This window comes from Coenobita brevimanus, chromosome 81 (genome assembly GCF_032717465.1).
Source record: "Coenobita brevimanus isolate Jiangsu-jjx chromosome 81, ASM3271746v2, whole genome shotgun sequence".
NCBI lineage: Eukaryota > Metazoa > Arthropoda > Malacostraca > Decapoda > Coenobitidae > Coenobita > Coenobita brevimanus.
Genome location: NC_137034.1, coordinates 8,557,306 through 8,570,924, shown reverse-complemented (window position 1 = coordinate 8,570,924; position 13,619 = coordinate 8,557,306). Strand labels below are relative to the sequence as shown.

Sequence of the window (13,619 nt, the reverse complement as noted above, 5' to 3'; positions counted from 1 at the left end):
TTGGGTGTGTACTCGTATATGGAGCGACAGAAGACCGTGCTAGCGGAATGAAAGAGCGTGGGAAAGTGTGGAAGCATGCATGGAAAAGTTTGACAGGAGTGAGCGTGTTTTTGATTGGAGATAAGAATGGAAAAGTAGGGATGGATGGAGTAGTTGGTGGTGGGTGAGCCTGCAGAAGCGGATGGGAATGGCTGTGTTCTAGTGGATATTTGTGCGGGGAGGGGGTTGGTGATAGCCAATACCCTCTTTAGGCACTAAATTATTCACAGGTATTCATGGCAAGTGATGAGAAGGATGGGTTGTGAACTGGATGAACAGAAGGCAATGACTGATTATGTGTGTGTGGATAAGAGAAGATATGTGCTGCAGAGGTGTGGACTCTGACCACCACTTGGTGGTGGTGAGAGTCAAGGTGCCAATGCACTGGACGAACAGAAGAGAAAGGCAGGAGGAGGCAGTCCATAGAAAAAAGGTAGAAAGGTTGCAGGAGAATTAGGGAAAAAAAAAAAAGCTGAATATATGAGAGAAGTGGAGGAGAGTCTGGGTAAATAATATGGAGCAGATGGGGGAGATGGAAAGTGCGTGCATAGTATTCACAGAAGAATCTGTGCAGCATGTGGGGTGGAGAAGGCGAAGGAGGGTGCAAAGAACAGCATGGTGGAATGATGAGGTGAGACAAGCTGTGGCACAAAAGAAGAAAGCATACAATGAGTGGATGGGGAGCAGTTGCATGAAGGAGGTTGTGAGATGAACAGCGAGAAGAGGAGAGAGGTGAAAAGATCAGTAGGAGAGAGTAAGAAGAGAGTAGATGTGCAGTTTGGAAGGAATTTGAATGTTAAGTGAAGGGAATGTAAGAAAATTGCTGAAAGAAGGTTAAGAGCTTATGACAGGGTGATAAAGGAGGTATAGCAGGAGAGTGAGAGATAAAAATGGCAGCTTGCTGGTGGAGACGGGAGAAAAGATGAGCAGACGGAGAGAACACGTTAACGAATTGTTAAACATAGAGAATTAAAATAACGTATGTGGCTGGGGAATGTCTGGGAGAAGGATGGAAATGAGACGGGAGGAAGAGATTTGTAGGTTGGAAGTAGTGAAAGCAATGAAGAAAGTTAAAATGGGGAAAGCCCCAGGAATTGATGGAGTGTGTGGTGAAATGCTGAAGGACGGGGGAGAGAGAGTAGTGAATGGATATGGAAGATGTGCAGACTGGCCTTGGAAGAAGGTAAAGTCAGGTATAATTATTCCCCTGTACAAAGGAAGAGAAGAAAAAGAAGTGTGTGGTAATCATAGGGGCATTTTTCTTCTTATTGTAATAGGAAAAGTATATGGTGGAATACTTATTGACAGCCAGAGAAATTACAGAGGAATTAACTGGAGAAGAACAGGGAGGTTTAGACAGGGAAGAGGTTTTGTAGATCATATAGCCATCCTCAGGTGTTTAGTGGGAAAGTTCCTAGAGATGGGGAACAACGTTGTATGTGACCTTCGTGGATTTCGAGAAAGCATATGACAGAGTGGATAGACAAGGAATATGGAAATATTAAGAATATGTGGAGTAATTGGAATCTGGAGAATGCCATGAAAACACTAGGGCACTAGGGCCGCAGTGCGTGTGGATGGTGAACTGAGTGAATTTTTATGTCTGAATGTTGAACTGAAGCAAGGATGTGTCATGTCTCCATGGCTGTTCAGTTTGTATATGGATGGAGTTATAAAATGATACACGGTAGGGCAATGGATGTTGGAGAGCCTCTAATGAGAGAGGGCAGCATTTGGAAGCTTCCTGTTCTGTTGTTTGCAGATGACAGTGTATTGTTCAGTAAAGACGAAGGGAAACCGCAGGACTTGGTGACTGAATTTGGGAGAGTGTGTAAGAAACAATATCTAAAGGTGAATGTAGAGAAGAGCAAGGTTGTGGTCTTCGAGAGAAATGAAGTCACTGAATGCACAGTGAAGCAGGATGATGAGGAAATGGAAAATGTGAGTGCATTTAAGTACTTTGGACATGTGAGATACATGGTAGGGCAGTGGATGCTCGAGCGGCCCTGACGAGAGAGGGCAGCGCTTGGGAACTTCCTGTTCTTTACTGTATGCAGATGATGCTATATTGTTGAGTGAAAACGAAAGGAACTGCGAGACATGGTGAATGAGTTTGGAAGAGTATGTAAGAAAGGGAATCTGAATACGAATGTAGGGAAGAGAAAAGTTGTGGTTTTTGAGAGAAATGGAGTCATCTAATGCACAGTGAGGTTGGATGATGAGGAAATGGAATACGTGAGTGAATTTAAGTACATGGATAGTGTGATGAGTAATGATGCAAGTTTAGAGGATGAAATGTTTGAAAGGTTACAACAAGGTAGAAAGGTTGCTGGTTCATTGAAAGGAGTGATGAGATACATGGAAATGAGCATGGAAGTAAAGAAGTCGCTGCATGGCACTATTGTGATACCAACTCTAACGAATGGAAGTGAAGCTTGGACCTTGTTGGAATCCACAAGTCAAGAGTGAGAGCAGTGGAAATGAGTTATTTGAGAGGAGCACTTGGAGTTACATGGAGAGACTGACAAATAAGGAAGTGAAGGAGCATTGTGATGTGGATTTGATAGAAAGTGTTAGGAGAAATACACTAAGATGGATTGGCCATGTGAAGAGGATGGAAAGTGAGACTAACTAGTAGAGTGTATATGAGTGAGGTGGGGGGGAGGGAGGGGGAGAACGAGAAAGAGATGGATGGAATAGAGAGGTATATGAGAGAGGGGAGATGTAAATTCTGGGGAGGGCAGGCAAATGACAGGGGACAGGGCGACCTAGATCGATTTGTTTGTGATTACCCCGAACGGGAATAAGGCGTCTGGCTATAGGCAGACAGACCTCTTTTCTTACATTTTTGCTTGACACAAATTTTTACATTCACGATATTATTATGTGTTTATACATTCACGATAATATTATGCGTTTATACATTCACGATAATATTATGCGTTTATACTATCCTGACGAAGATCCCTAAACCCTTTAAACTCAGATGATGGCCGGTTGTTGTCAGATTGGAAAGCAGATTTGACTAGGAATCAAGGAGACTCATTCATTTCTCAAAAGTAAGGCTTATCGAATTTCATGAAACCATGGTTTAGTATTAAAATTATAGGAATGGGTAAGTTCCGTCAAGTGAGAGCAGACAGACTGCAGTTTTTCTTTTCTTTTTTATGCCGATTTTGTAGCAGGTTATATAACCTTGCTCGTTATATAAGAAAGAAATAGCTATATTAATAGCTGTAGCCTTAGGTTCATTTGAAGCGTGAACCCGGTGAACTGCAGGCTGAAGTTGCTCCTTACAAGCAGTGCATCTTTTCCCTTTCAGAGAATAGGGAGAATTGAGGGACGTTTGTATAGCCGTGCCACCACGTGAAGGCGTCAATGCCCAGCACTCGTCTTGTGGTGGAGGGGTTCATGGAAGATTCCCCCCCCCTCCTGATGCTGGAGAGGGACGCCTTCTCGCGGTGGTTCTCATATAACCGGTCGGCCCCATTGCCCGGTTATGCATACGCCGCTCGTATCATTCCATCTCCCCTGAAAGAAGGATGTTGAACTGCAGGATGAGGGCAATTTTAGCCTGCAGTCCACTGGGTTCACATTCAGTTGGGATGATGTAGGATCTGTAAGTAATGAGAAACTATAAAACTGGGAGAAATATATGTTCATCATCATCACCATCGTCGTCGTCGTCGTCGTTGTCGTCGTCGTCGTCATCACCATAGCCATCGTCGTCATCATCATCACCTTAAATCCCACCTAAGAGATGTAATGACCTAATATCCAGAAATAAGGAAATGGCAGGAGGAGGACACCAGCCATTTACTGTAACATGTTTGGTGGAATCCTACGAGGGCAGAGAAAGTTGCCCCCACGCGCGTCTGCAACCCTGAGAATATACGGGTTAGGTAATGCCGGATGCTTCTCCTCGAACTTCCTGATTGTGCTGTGGTGTGGTATGGTGCTCTCTGGTGTGGCGGTGTTATGATGTGGTGTGGTGTGGCTTTGTGATGCGGAGAGGTGTGGTGTGGCTGTGTGATGTGGAGAGGTATGGTGTGGCTGTGTGATGTGGTGTGGTGTGGCTGTGATGTGGTGTGGTGTGGCTGTGTGATGTGGTGAGGTGTGATGTGGCTGTGTGATGTGATGAGGTGTGGTGTGGCTGTGTGATGTGTGAGGTGAGGTGTGGCTGTGTGACGTGGTGAAATGTGGTGTGGCTGTGTGATGTGGTGAGGTGTGGTGTGGCTGTGTGATGTGGTGTGGTGTGGTGTGGCTGTGTGATGTGGTGAGGTGTGGTGTGGCTGTGTGATGTGGTGAGGTGTGGTGTGGCTGTGTGATGTGGTGAGGTGTGGTGTGGCTGTGTGATGTGGTGAGGTGTGGTGTGGCTGTGTGATGTGGTGAGATGTGGTGTGGCTGTGTGACGTGGAGAGGTGTGGTGTGGCTGTGTGATGTGGTGAGGTGTGATGTGGCTGTGTGATGTGGTGAGATGTGATTTGGTGAGGTGTGGTGTGAGTGTGTGATGTGGTGAGGTGTGGTGTGGTTGTGTAATGCGGTGAGGTGTGGTGTGGCTGTGTGATGTGGAGCGGTGTGGTGTGGCTGTGTGATGTGGTGAGGTGTGGTGTGGCTGTGTGATGTGGAGAGGTGTGGTGTGGCTGTGTGATGTGGAGAGGTGTGGTGTGGCTGTGTGATGTGGAGAGGTGTGGTGTGGCTGTGTGATGTGGAGAGGTGTGGTGTGGCTGTGTGAAGTGGAGAGGTGTGGTGTGGCTGTGTGATGTGGAGGGGTGTGGTGTGGCTGTGTGATGTGGAGAGATGTGATAAGGAGAGATGTGATGTGGTGGGGTGGGGTGTGGCTTTGTGATACTGAGTAGTGTGATGTATTGTGGTTTTGATGTGGTGTAGTTTGATGTAGTGTAGTGTGGTGAATTGTGGCTGTTTGATGTAGTGTAGTGTGGTGAATTGTGGCTATATGATGTGGTGTGGCTTGATGTTGTGCGGTATATTATAGCTGTAATATGTGGTGTGGTTGTTTAATGCGGCGTAGTGTAGTTTGGTGTGGCCATGTGGTGTGGTGTGGCTATGTGGTGTGGTGTGGTGGAGTGTTGTTTGGTGTGACTATGTGGTGGAGTGTTGTGTGGTATTGTGGTGTGGTATGGTGACAGGTATATATGATAAAGGACTTCTTGATTCTGAGCACAATTTTAAATGTGCTACCTGTCTTAATCTCTTCAACCGTAGCACGCAATACTTATTTTATTCTCAATATCTCCTGACGACGGATAGCGGGTGTGGATACCAGTTCTCCTAACCTGGATTCACAGTCACACAGGATGGACATTTAAGAGGATGAAATAGTGTGTCCTTTCATACATTTTCAAATGTTTACATCCCGATAAAGTTTCCTGCATGACATACATAGACTCTCACTCACAAAACAGTCACCAATTCATTTTGTGCAATTATCACATGTACAACATTTCCTAACCAAAGTATCGTTACATTTTCCATCGCTTCAATAACACTCCAGCCGAAGTGTGTGGTATGATTGATGAACTACGGTCACGGGTTGGTATGCCTGCATGCTGTATCAGCAACAGCTGGAGACAGAGTAGGAGTGGAGGATGCGATGGCCCATGCATGATGTATTAAGCCCGTGTCCCATATTCAAGTTCATCTTCGAGAACGGCCCCGATTACCACGATTTTACCCTCGAGGTATGATCTCGGTGAAATGCCACGATCATACCTCAAACGGTAGGATTAAATGGCCATTTCACGACACAGTCACATTAGTGCTAAGACACACAAAGACATTGCTGCGACATCCCATGGTACCCTACGAAAGTGTCACACTATCCTGATGACACACTATGATCATCCCCCAGTTCAAAAATAACGGTCACTTTGACTCCACGTCACGCCAAGACGTCGCCACGACACGCTACGACAAGCTACGCCACGCTACGCAACCGGTAAGTTACCGTTAAGTCACTGCTAAGATTATCAGACATATGACGATACACGACGATGGCTGTGTGTAAGTTGTCGTAGTGTGTCTTAGGTATAACTTTGCCTGTCGTAGGTATAACTTCGTGTGTCGTAGCGGGTCTTCAGGATCCGATCTCAAAGTTATTGCTACGACACGTCAAGTCACACCTAACGACAACCTACGACAAGCTAAGACAAGTTAATTCGCAGCTAAGACAAATGACGGTACTGTCACGACATGTCTCGTTCTCCTCCTTGTCGGCGCCCACGCCGACAATTTTTGAACATTCCAAAAATTGCCATAGCAAACCAAGAACCGCGAAGAATGACCAAGTTCTCCACGTCAGCACTACGTCATTGCTGTCACGCCACGTTACTCATGACGATATGCGGCGACACACGAAGACATGAAGATCGTGGTGTGTCGTGGGAAAGTTCCTGACAGTGGGACATAGGCTTTAGACTACTTACTATAACGTGAATTGTGTAAAGCTTATGTGTTGCTTGTTACGAGATGGGTAGATAAAAGCATATACAGACCAGCCATGGGCAAATGACGCTCAGACAGCCATTTTATGGTACTGTCTCGAACATTACAACCGAGACAGACCTCAGCACATACATCAAGTGTGTGAAGATACTGATCAGTCATATCATTGTGTGTGAACAACACACACTGTTTACAAATGCCAACGAAAACACTAGTAATAATAATAATAATAATAATAATTATTATTATTATTATTATTATTATTATTTTTGTTTTTATTATTATTATTATAATACTAATGTCTATCTTCTGGCTCTGTTTTGCTTCATCAGGTGCGTAGTGGTCCGGGGCTAGGCTGCTCAGCTCCAACATAAGTCAAGGGTAATCGGCCTCGCTCGCCTGAGTGGCAATATGCGAGACTGATATCCCAACCAATCCTCAGACTAAAATCTCTTCGACCCATTTTGGCATGAGCGCCTTAACCCTCTAGACCACCAGGCAGCCAGTTATATGGTTATCACTCAACGAAGTAAATGGTTATCCGTATAACAGGAAACTATTTTTTTGTTGCTTCAGTGCGGAATGAACTGAAGGTTGCACTATACTATGGGTGGTGGTATTATGTGAAATATTTTCCAGCAGCCAAGAGGAGCCAACGCATTGTGCTGCCGGTACAGAATAGGATAACTGAGATCAGCTAGTGTGCATTTTATTCCCATCCCTTGGATCTTTTGTGTTTGCTGCACGTTTCCCATTTTTTTGTAAATTCCGTCACTAGTACAGCTTTTTAAGCTGATTCCAAATTTGAACTTATTTTTATAGGGAAAATATTTTTTAAATAGTTACGTTAGATTAGGTTAGTTAATAATAACAAAGTCTTTAAGTATCAACACAAAAGATCCAAAATGTAAGCTATGCCGCCGTAAGCATTCGATGAACCTAAGCATTCGTGGTGGATCTGCTCAGTGGCGCTGCTCTAAACGCGGTTGTAACGAGTGGATTTGTCAGGAAAGGAACGTGATTCGAGGGTGGTACGCTTCCGTTATCCACCATAGCTGTATTTGTCTATGCATGGACCAAGGAGATGAATGTTATACTTAAATATTATTTGTTTTAATTATTAACCATCCATATTATAATTATTAACTAACCTAACCTAACTTTTTACTGAATAATTTCTCCCCCAAAAGAGGTTCAAATTTGGAATCTGCTTAAAAAACTATTGGTGACGAAATTTACATGAAAATGGGAGAACGTGCACCAGACAAAAGATCCCATCCCTTCTTAGTAATCACTATGCTATGTTCCCAGGCCTTGAGATTTTTTTTTTTTTTTTTTTTGTAGGTGTGGAACGTGCTCGAACAAATAAGCTTTCGAGAGTTATCTTAGTTTTCCAGCGATGTGAAACTCCTCAGTAGTATTAATTCATTCATCCATCCATCCATCATCCAATCCTACGTTGCCCCAGGAGAAGCGTAGGAGCCAGGGGCTAGGCAAGTTGGTCCTGACATTTAAGATGAGAGTGACCAGCCTCACTCATCCCTGAGTGGCATTATGTGAGCAATAAACCCCAACCATCCCTTGGATATAAACCTTCACCGGCTTAATCCGATTGGAGCGCAATAATTACCCACCAAACCACCAGGCGCCAAAATTTGGTTGTATGGTTACCACCCAGCGTAATAAATGGTTTCCAGGTGTACAGGACACCATTTGGTTTATCACTCGGTGCAGAGTCACCCACAGGCAGAAGGAAGAGGAAAGAATGAAGGAAAGGAAGAGCGAAGAAGGAGTGTTAAGTCACCCGTAGGCAGAGAGATAATTTCCATATTAACTCAGTTTTAGTGCCCACTTTGCCTTGTTTGGGGTTTTATCAGCAGTGTTGTGGCGATTTTTTTTTTTTTTGTCACTAAAGTAGCGTCTCTTAATCTTTCATAAGCTGACCAACGAAGTGCATAGGTCCTCTCTACAATGAAGTCTCTGAAATAGCTAAATTTTGGTACCAATGCTGTTTTCCGGTTCTTCTTTTTTTTTTTTTTGGGGGGGGGGGGAATGTGGGCGATTTTTTAGAGAAGCCATTCAAGTAACACCTATTACTTTTTCATAAGCACCCTAGTGATGTGCACACGCCCTCTGTAGCCTTAATAGTATCTGAAATAATTTTTGCGCTTTGCTCTACAACTCGGTTTAAAGGCACTGAGGAGGAGTCTGCACATTCTGACGCTGTGTACTCTGGATTCAGCAAAGCAGCTGCAGTGTCCACCCAGAAGCCAAACTTCCTCGTATTTTCCTGCGTCTCACTGGAAAAGACTTGAAAGGACTTTGGGTCGAAGCCAGCAAGGCGTTGTCTACCACGAAGGGGCGCCGAATCCCTACATTGGTGTATGTACTGTAGATTGATTGGTTGACAAGACTTTACGACGGGTACATGGGACGTATGCTTTCTGGCGGGCCCATCCTGTATGTACCTTAAGCTACTTGTGGCACGGCTCCAGCAGAAGCGGTTATTTACCTGTGGGCGATGAGTCTGCTCGACCAGAGAGCTCGGGGTTAAGCAACAACAACCTATCATATAAAAAGTACCACTGTATCTGGTTACTGAATATCAGTCATTCAAGTAGATGGAATATAGTATTATCACCCTCTTCCTTGCTTGAACAATAAGGATCTTTGCACTGTATCTGTCCTAATCCCCTGCACAATACTACCGTCAGCTGCCACTGTTCTCTGCGTCACCATCTGTGTCTTGTGTTGTCCTATCCTACTTTCTCTTCTCCCTTTTTACAAGGCATTCCAGTATTGCACGATGCAGATACAAAGGGCACATGCACACACACACACATGAACAGGACAAGGCCAAAGGGTGAAAGGAAGCAAGGCATAAGCAGATACAAAGGCTTACACACACATTACACCCAGAATCCTTCACACTTAGGTCATGTCCGTCACCTTCCTTCCTGATGCATCAAGGAAAAAAAAAAAAAAAACTACCATGCGTCTCAGCTCGGGAATATATTCACCAACAAAGGAAAGTGAGAAGCATAAGAGGGCAGTTGTTAGAAACATACAGTACTAACTAAACTCTCAGCTTTGGAATATTAGCTAGAAAGGGAAGTGAACAGTAGAAGAGATGAAGTATTAGGAACATACAAACCTCCCTCCGTTTTGGGATATATTAGCCAAAGCAAAAGTAGAGGAGGTGAAATATGAGGAACAAACCAAGCTTCACACAGCTTTGAAAAGGTGTAGTTAGCAGAGGGGAGTGAGAAGCAGGAAATGTAGTATGTGAGGTGAACTTTTGTCCCTAGATGGGGGTTCAACGGAGAGGCCGGGAAATCCAGCATGATCTGACCCCAATCCTGTATAGGGTGTATATAGGTGGACGTGTTCACAGACTTCACGGCGCATGCACCTTTGTTCATCCCCTCCACCTACCCGCATCACTCTCTCTCTCTCTCTCTCTCTCTCTCTCTCTAGTTACCTGTCTATCTTTATATATTTCTGCTTATCTATATTTATCTGTATCTAGTTGTATTTATATATCTATCTGTTTATCCATATTTATTTGTCTATATCTATTTGTCAGTCACCGCATCCTGGAAGAGGCGGCCTCGACTAAACCGGACTACCTCCACACACACACACACACACACACACACACACACACACACACACACACACACACACACACACACACACACACACACACACACACACACACACACACAAACATACAAACATATACAAACACATACATACACACATGCACACACGCATGAAGATACAGATATGCCTACACACAAATACACACACGCACACAAACACACATACAGAAATACACACACACACACACACACACACACACACACACACACGATCAGGTAAAAGTTGTCTCAGTCACATACTTGATAGGGAAGAGACAACCCTCTTAAATACAGGGACCATCTCTCTCTCTCTCTCTCTCTCTCTCTCTCTCTCTCTCTCTCTCTCTCTCTCTCTCTCTCTCTCTCTCTCTCTCTCTCTCTCTCTAAGTGGGTGTTTTCTTAGTAAATCACCAAGGACATAATAAACAGTTACCAGCATAGATATTACGTTGTAAGGAATGTGCAGGGAATATCAATAAGCTTGTCTGAAGATAGCAAGCATGAGATATAAAACGCGCACACAGTATAATAAAAGTATACAGTGCTCCTGTACGGCGCTCTCTTTAGGTGCGACTGACCACTTGATAGTTTTAGCCAACAAGGAAGTTGAAAATATCGACATTGGTATTTTTTTTAGTATCAGCACTGAGTGTTTTTTAAACAGAAAAAAATATTGCGTGACGATAGCTTTGACATATCAAGTATGTGTTGAACGATGGTTATGTTTCGTTTTTGCCGTAAATCTATCTATCTATCTATCTATTGCCAGACGCCTCAATCCCGTTTGGGGTGGCCACAAACAAATCGCCTCCAAGTCGCCCTGTCCCCCGCCATTTCACTGCCCTGCTCCCAACTCACACCCCCCTCTCTCATATACCTCTCCACCCCATCCCTCCATCTCATCCTCGGCCTCCCCCTCCCTCTTCCCCCCTCCACCTCACTCACATACACTCTCTTCGTCAGTCTCTCACCCTCCATCCTCTCCACATGGCCAAACCACCTCAGTGTGTTCCTCATAACGCTTCCTATCACATCCACATCCACACCACAACGCTCCTTTATATCCTCATTCGTCAGCCTGTCTCTCCATGTGATTCCACAGGCTCCTCTTAAATAACTCATTTGCCGTAAATAAGGAAAATAATTTAGTAATTTCAGAAACACTTAGAATGCATGGACGGTCCGATGTAGCACTTTTCTTACTGATTGCCAAGTATAAACATTACATTGTTCAATAGGTATTCGGTATTATGTTAATCTATTTTCACACGTTGTTTCTCTAAGGTTTGTGCTAATACGACGAAAATTATTATTGCTGATATTTTTAAATATCCATGTAGCCCAAAATTGGTAATAACCAATTCTTTAACTTGGCACAGGTTTTCGTTCTTTTGTAGCTTATTTATACTCGTGTGTTTTTTTTTTTTTTTTTTCCTCCAGCTGATGATTCAATTTCGTGAATGTGGCACCTGCGCACTCCTGCCGCGTGATTGGTTGGTTTCAATTTCATACCTGAAGAATCATATTAAAAGAAAAAAAAAAACAGTTGTACCTTATATTCCAGTTCTCCTAAATGCTGTTTTGCATTGTCATTGCACTATACAAACAGACATGAAGCGATTATGTATCTGTGTTTCACCCAAACGGACAATGAATTTGAGGAAGTTGACTTTGAATTGAAATATTTATTGTTGTAAAAGGTACGGAGTTGCTGCATCTCTAATTAATAACGAAATATGTATACTTCCGAATATATGTATATACTTACGGATAATATGGGCGAAGGTATCGAAGCAATGGGGTAGGTGTGATCCATAATGAAGTCTGACATCTTGCGGGACGAGACAACTTGTTTTTTCCGCCTGGCCGTCTCTCGTGTCCCCCCTGCCCCCTCCCCTGTAGCGACTGTTCCATTCGCCTTCCCACTTCCACGATTTACCACTGACAAAACCGCTAATTTACTTAGATTGGTATTATTGTCTAATGTAACAAGTACCTAAGTATTAAGATACCTTTTATTTGCACTTACCCAGCAACTGCGTTTCCTTTATTTAATATATATATATATATATATATATATATATATATATATATATATATATATATATATATATATATATATATATATATATATATATATAAGAGGAGATGCAACAACTCTGTACCTGTTACAACAATAAATACTTCAATTCAAATTCAACTTCCTCAGATTCGTTGTCCGTTCGGTTGAATTACAGATAAATACTCGTTTCATGGCTGTTTGTATAGTACAATGACAATGCAAAACAGCATTTATGAGAACTGAAATATAAGGCACAATTGTTTTTTGTAAACATGATACTTCAGGTATGAAACTGAAACCAACCAATCACGGGGCAGGAGTGCGCAGGTGCCACATTCACGGAAGTGGATCGTCAGCTGGAAAAAAATAAGAGTATAGTCAATTCAATGGCTGTTCATCCTTTCCATGGCATTTCTTTGTGATTAGCACCTTTGTCTTAATCTTAGTGTTAATCTCATGTTGTAACTTAGTATTCAAGACGGAGAGGTGGCAATTTTAGTGTAAAGAGTAAAGGCTGTATTTAATCCCTCCAGTCCTAACAAGTAGAGGAGTATTTGCATAATGTTCATTGTATGGTATGGTGTGGTTGAGGTGGGAAGGTGATTTTGTTGTGTTGTGTGAGAGGGTGGTATGGTGTGATGTTGTGTGGTGTGTGGTGTAGTGTGTCATGGTGTCAGTTTAACTCGCAAAGAGCCTTTGCTCAAATCCTGTAGAGTAAAACCAGGTGAATGCAATTCTAATTCTTTTTCACTAACTTGGCCGGATTTTCGTCCTTAGCCGCTCATATCCCGTAGCTCGGAGACTGAATAAGGTAGTACTACTGCTGTACATCCTTTCCACAGCACTTCTTCCTGACTAGCATCATATTCTCATTTTACTGTACTGCCTCAGCTCTGTATTAAAGATGGAGAAATGGCAATCTTAGGCCAAGTTAGAGTAAAAAATAAAAAACAGTATAGTTAAATACATATTCATTCCAGTTTGGGTATAAAGTGTTAGGTAAGTGTATGAGACAATAGCACAAGCAAACATTTATGTGCACACTCTTCACCCCGGTTTGGTTGTAAAGTGTTTCATTTGGTTGTAAAGTGTTCATTTTAAATTGGCCCAATATTGCCATCGTCCCATCTTGAATGCAGAGTTGTAGCAATTAACACAAGAATACTCGTGTGGTGCTAATCGCTAAGTGCTATGAAAAGGATGTGGAGCCGTAGTATCGTCGTTTTCTGCTACTGAGCTAAGTGATATAAGCAGCAAAGGGACGAAATTCTGGGCCATGTTAAAGTGAAAAGAGTATAGGTGCATGATTTGAAAATAAAATCAAGCAGACTTATACAAAAGTTACCGATTTATAAGCTTGGCTATGCTTGTTTCACCTTAACTTGGCCCAGAATTTCGTCGTTTTATAG

At 43.1% G+C, this 13,619-nt stretch overlaps 1 protein-coding gene across 1 annotated transcript in view; it reads left to right on the top strand.

Annotated features, from left to right (window-relative positions):
- Positions 1 to 13,619, top strand: part of LOC145409481 (salivary peroxidase/catechol oxidase-like) — a 95,655-nt gene that overhangs the window by 722 nt on the left and 81,314 nt on the right. The window lies entirely within an intron of this gene.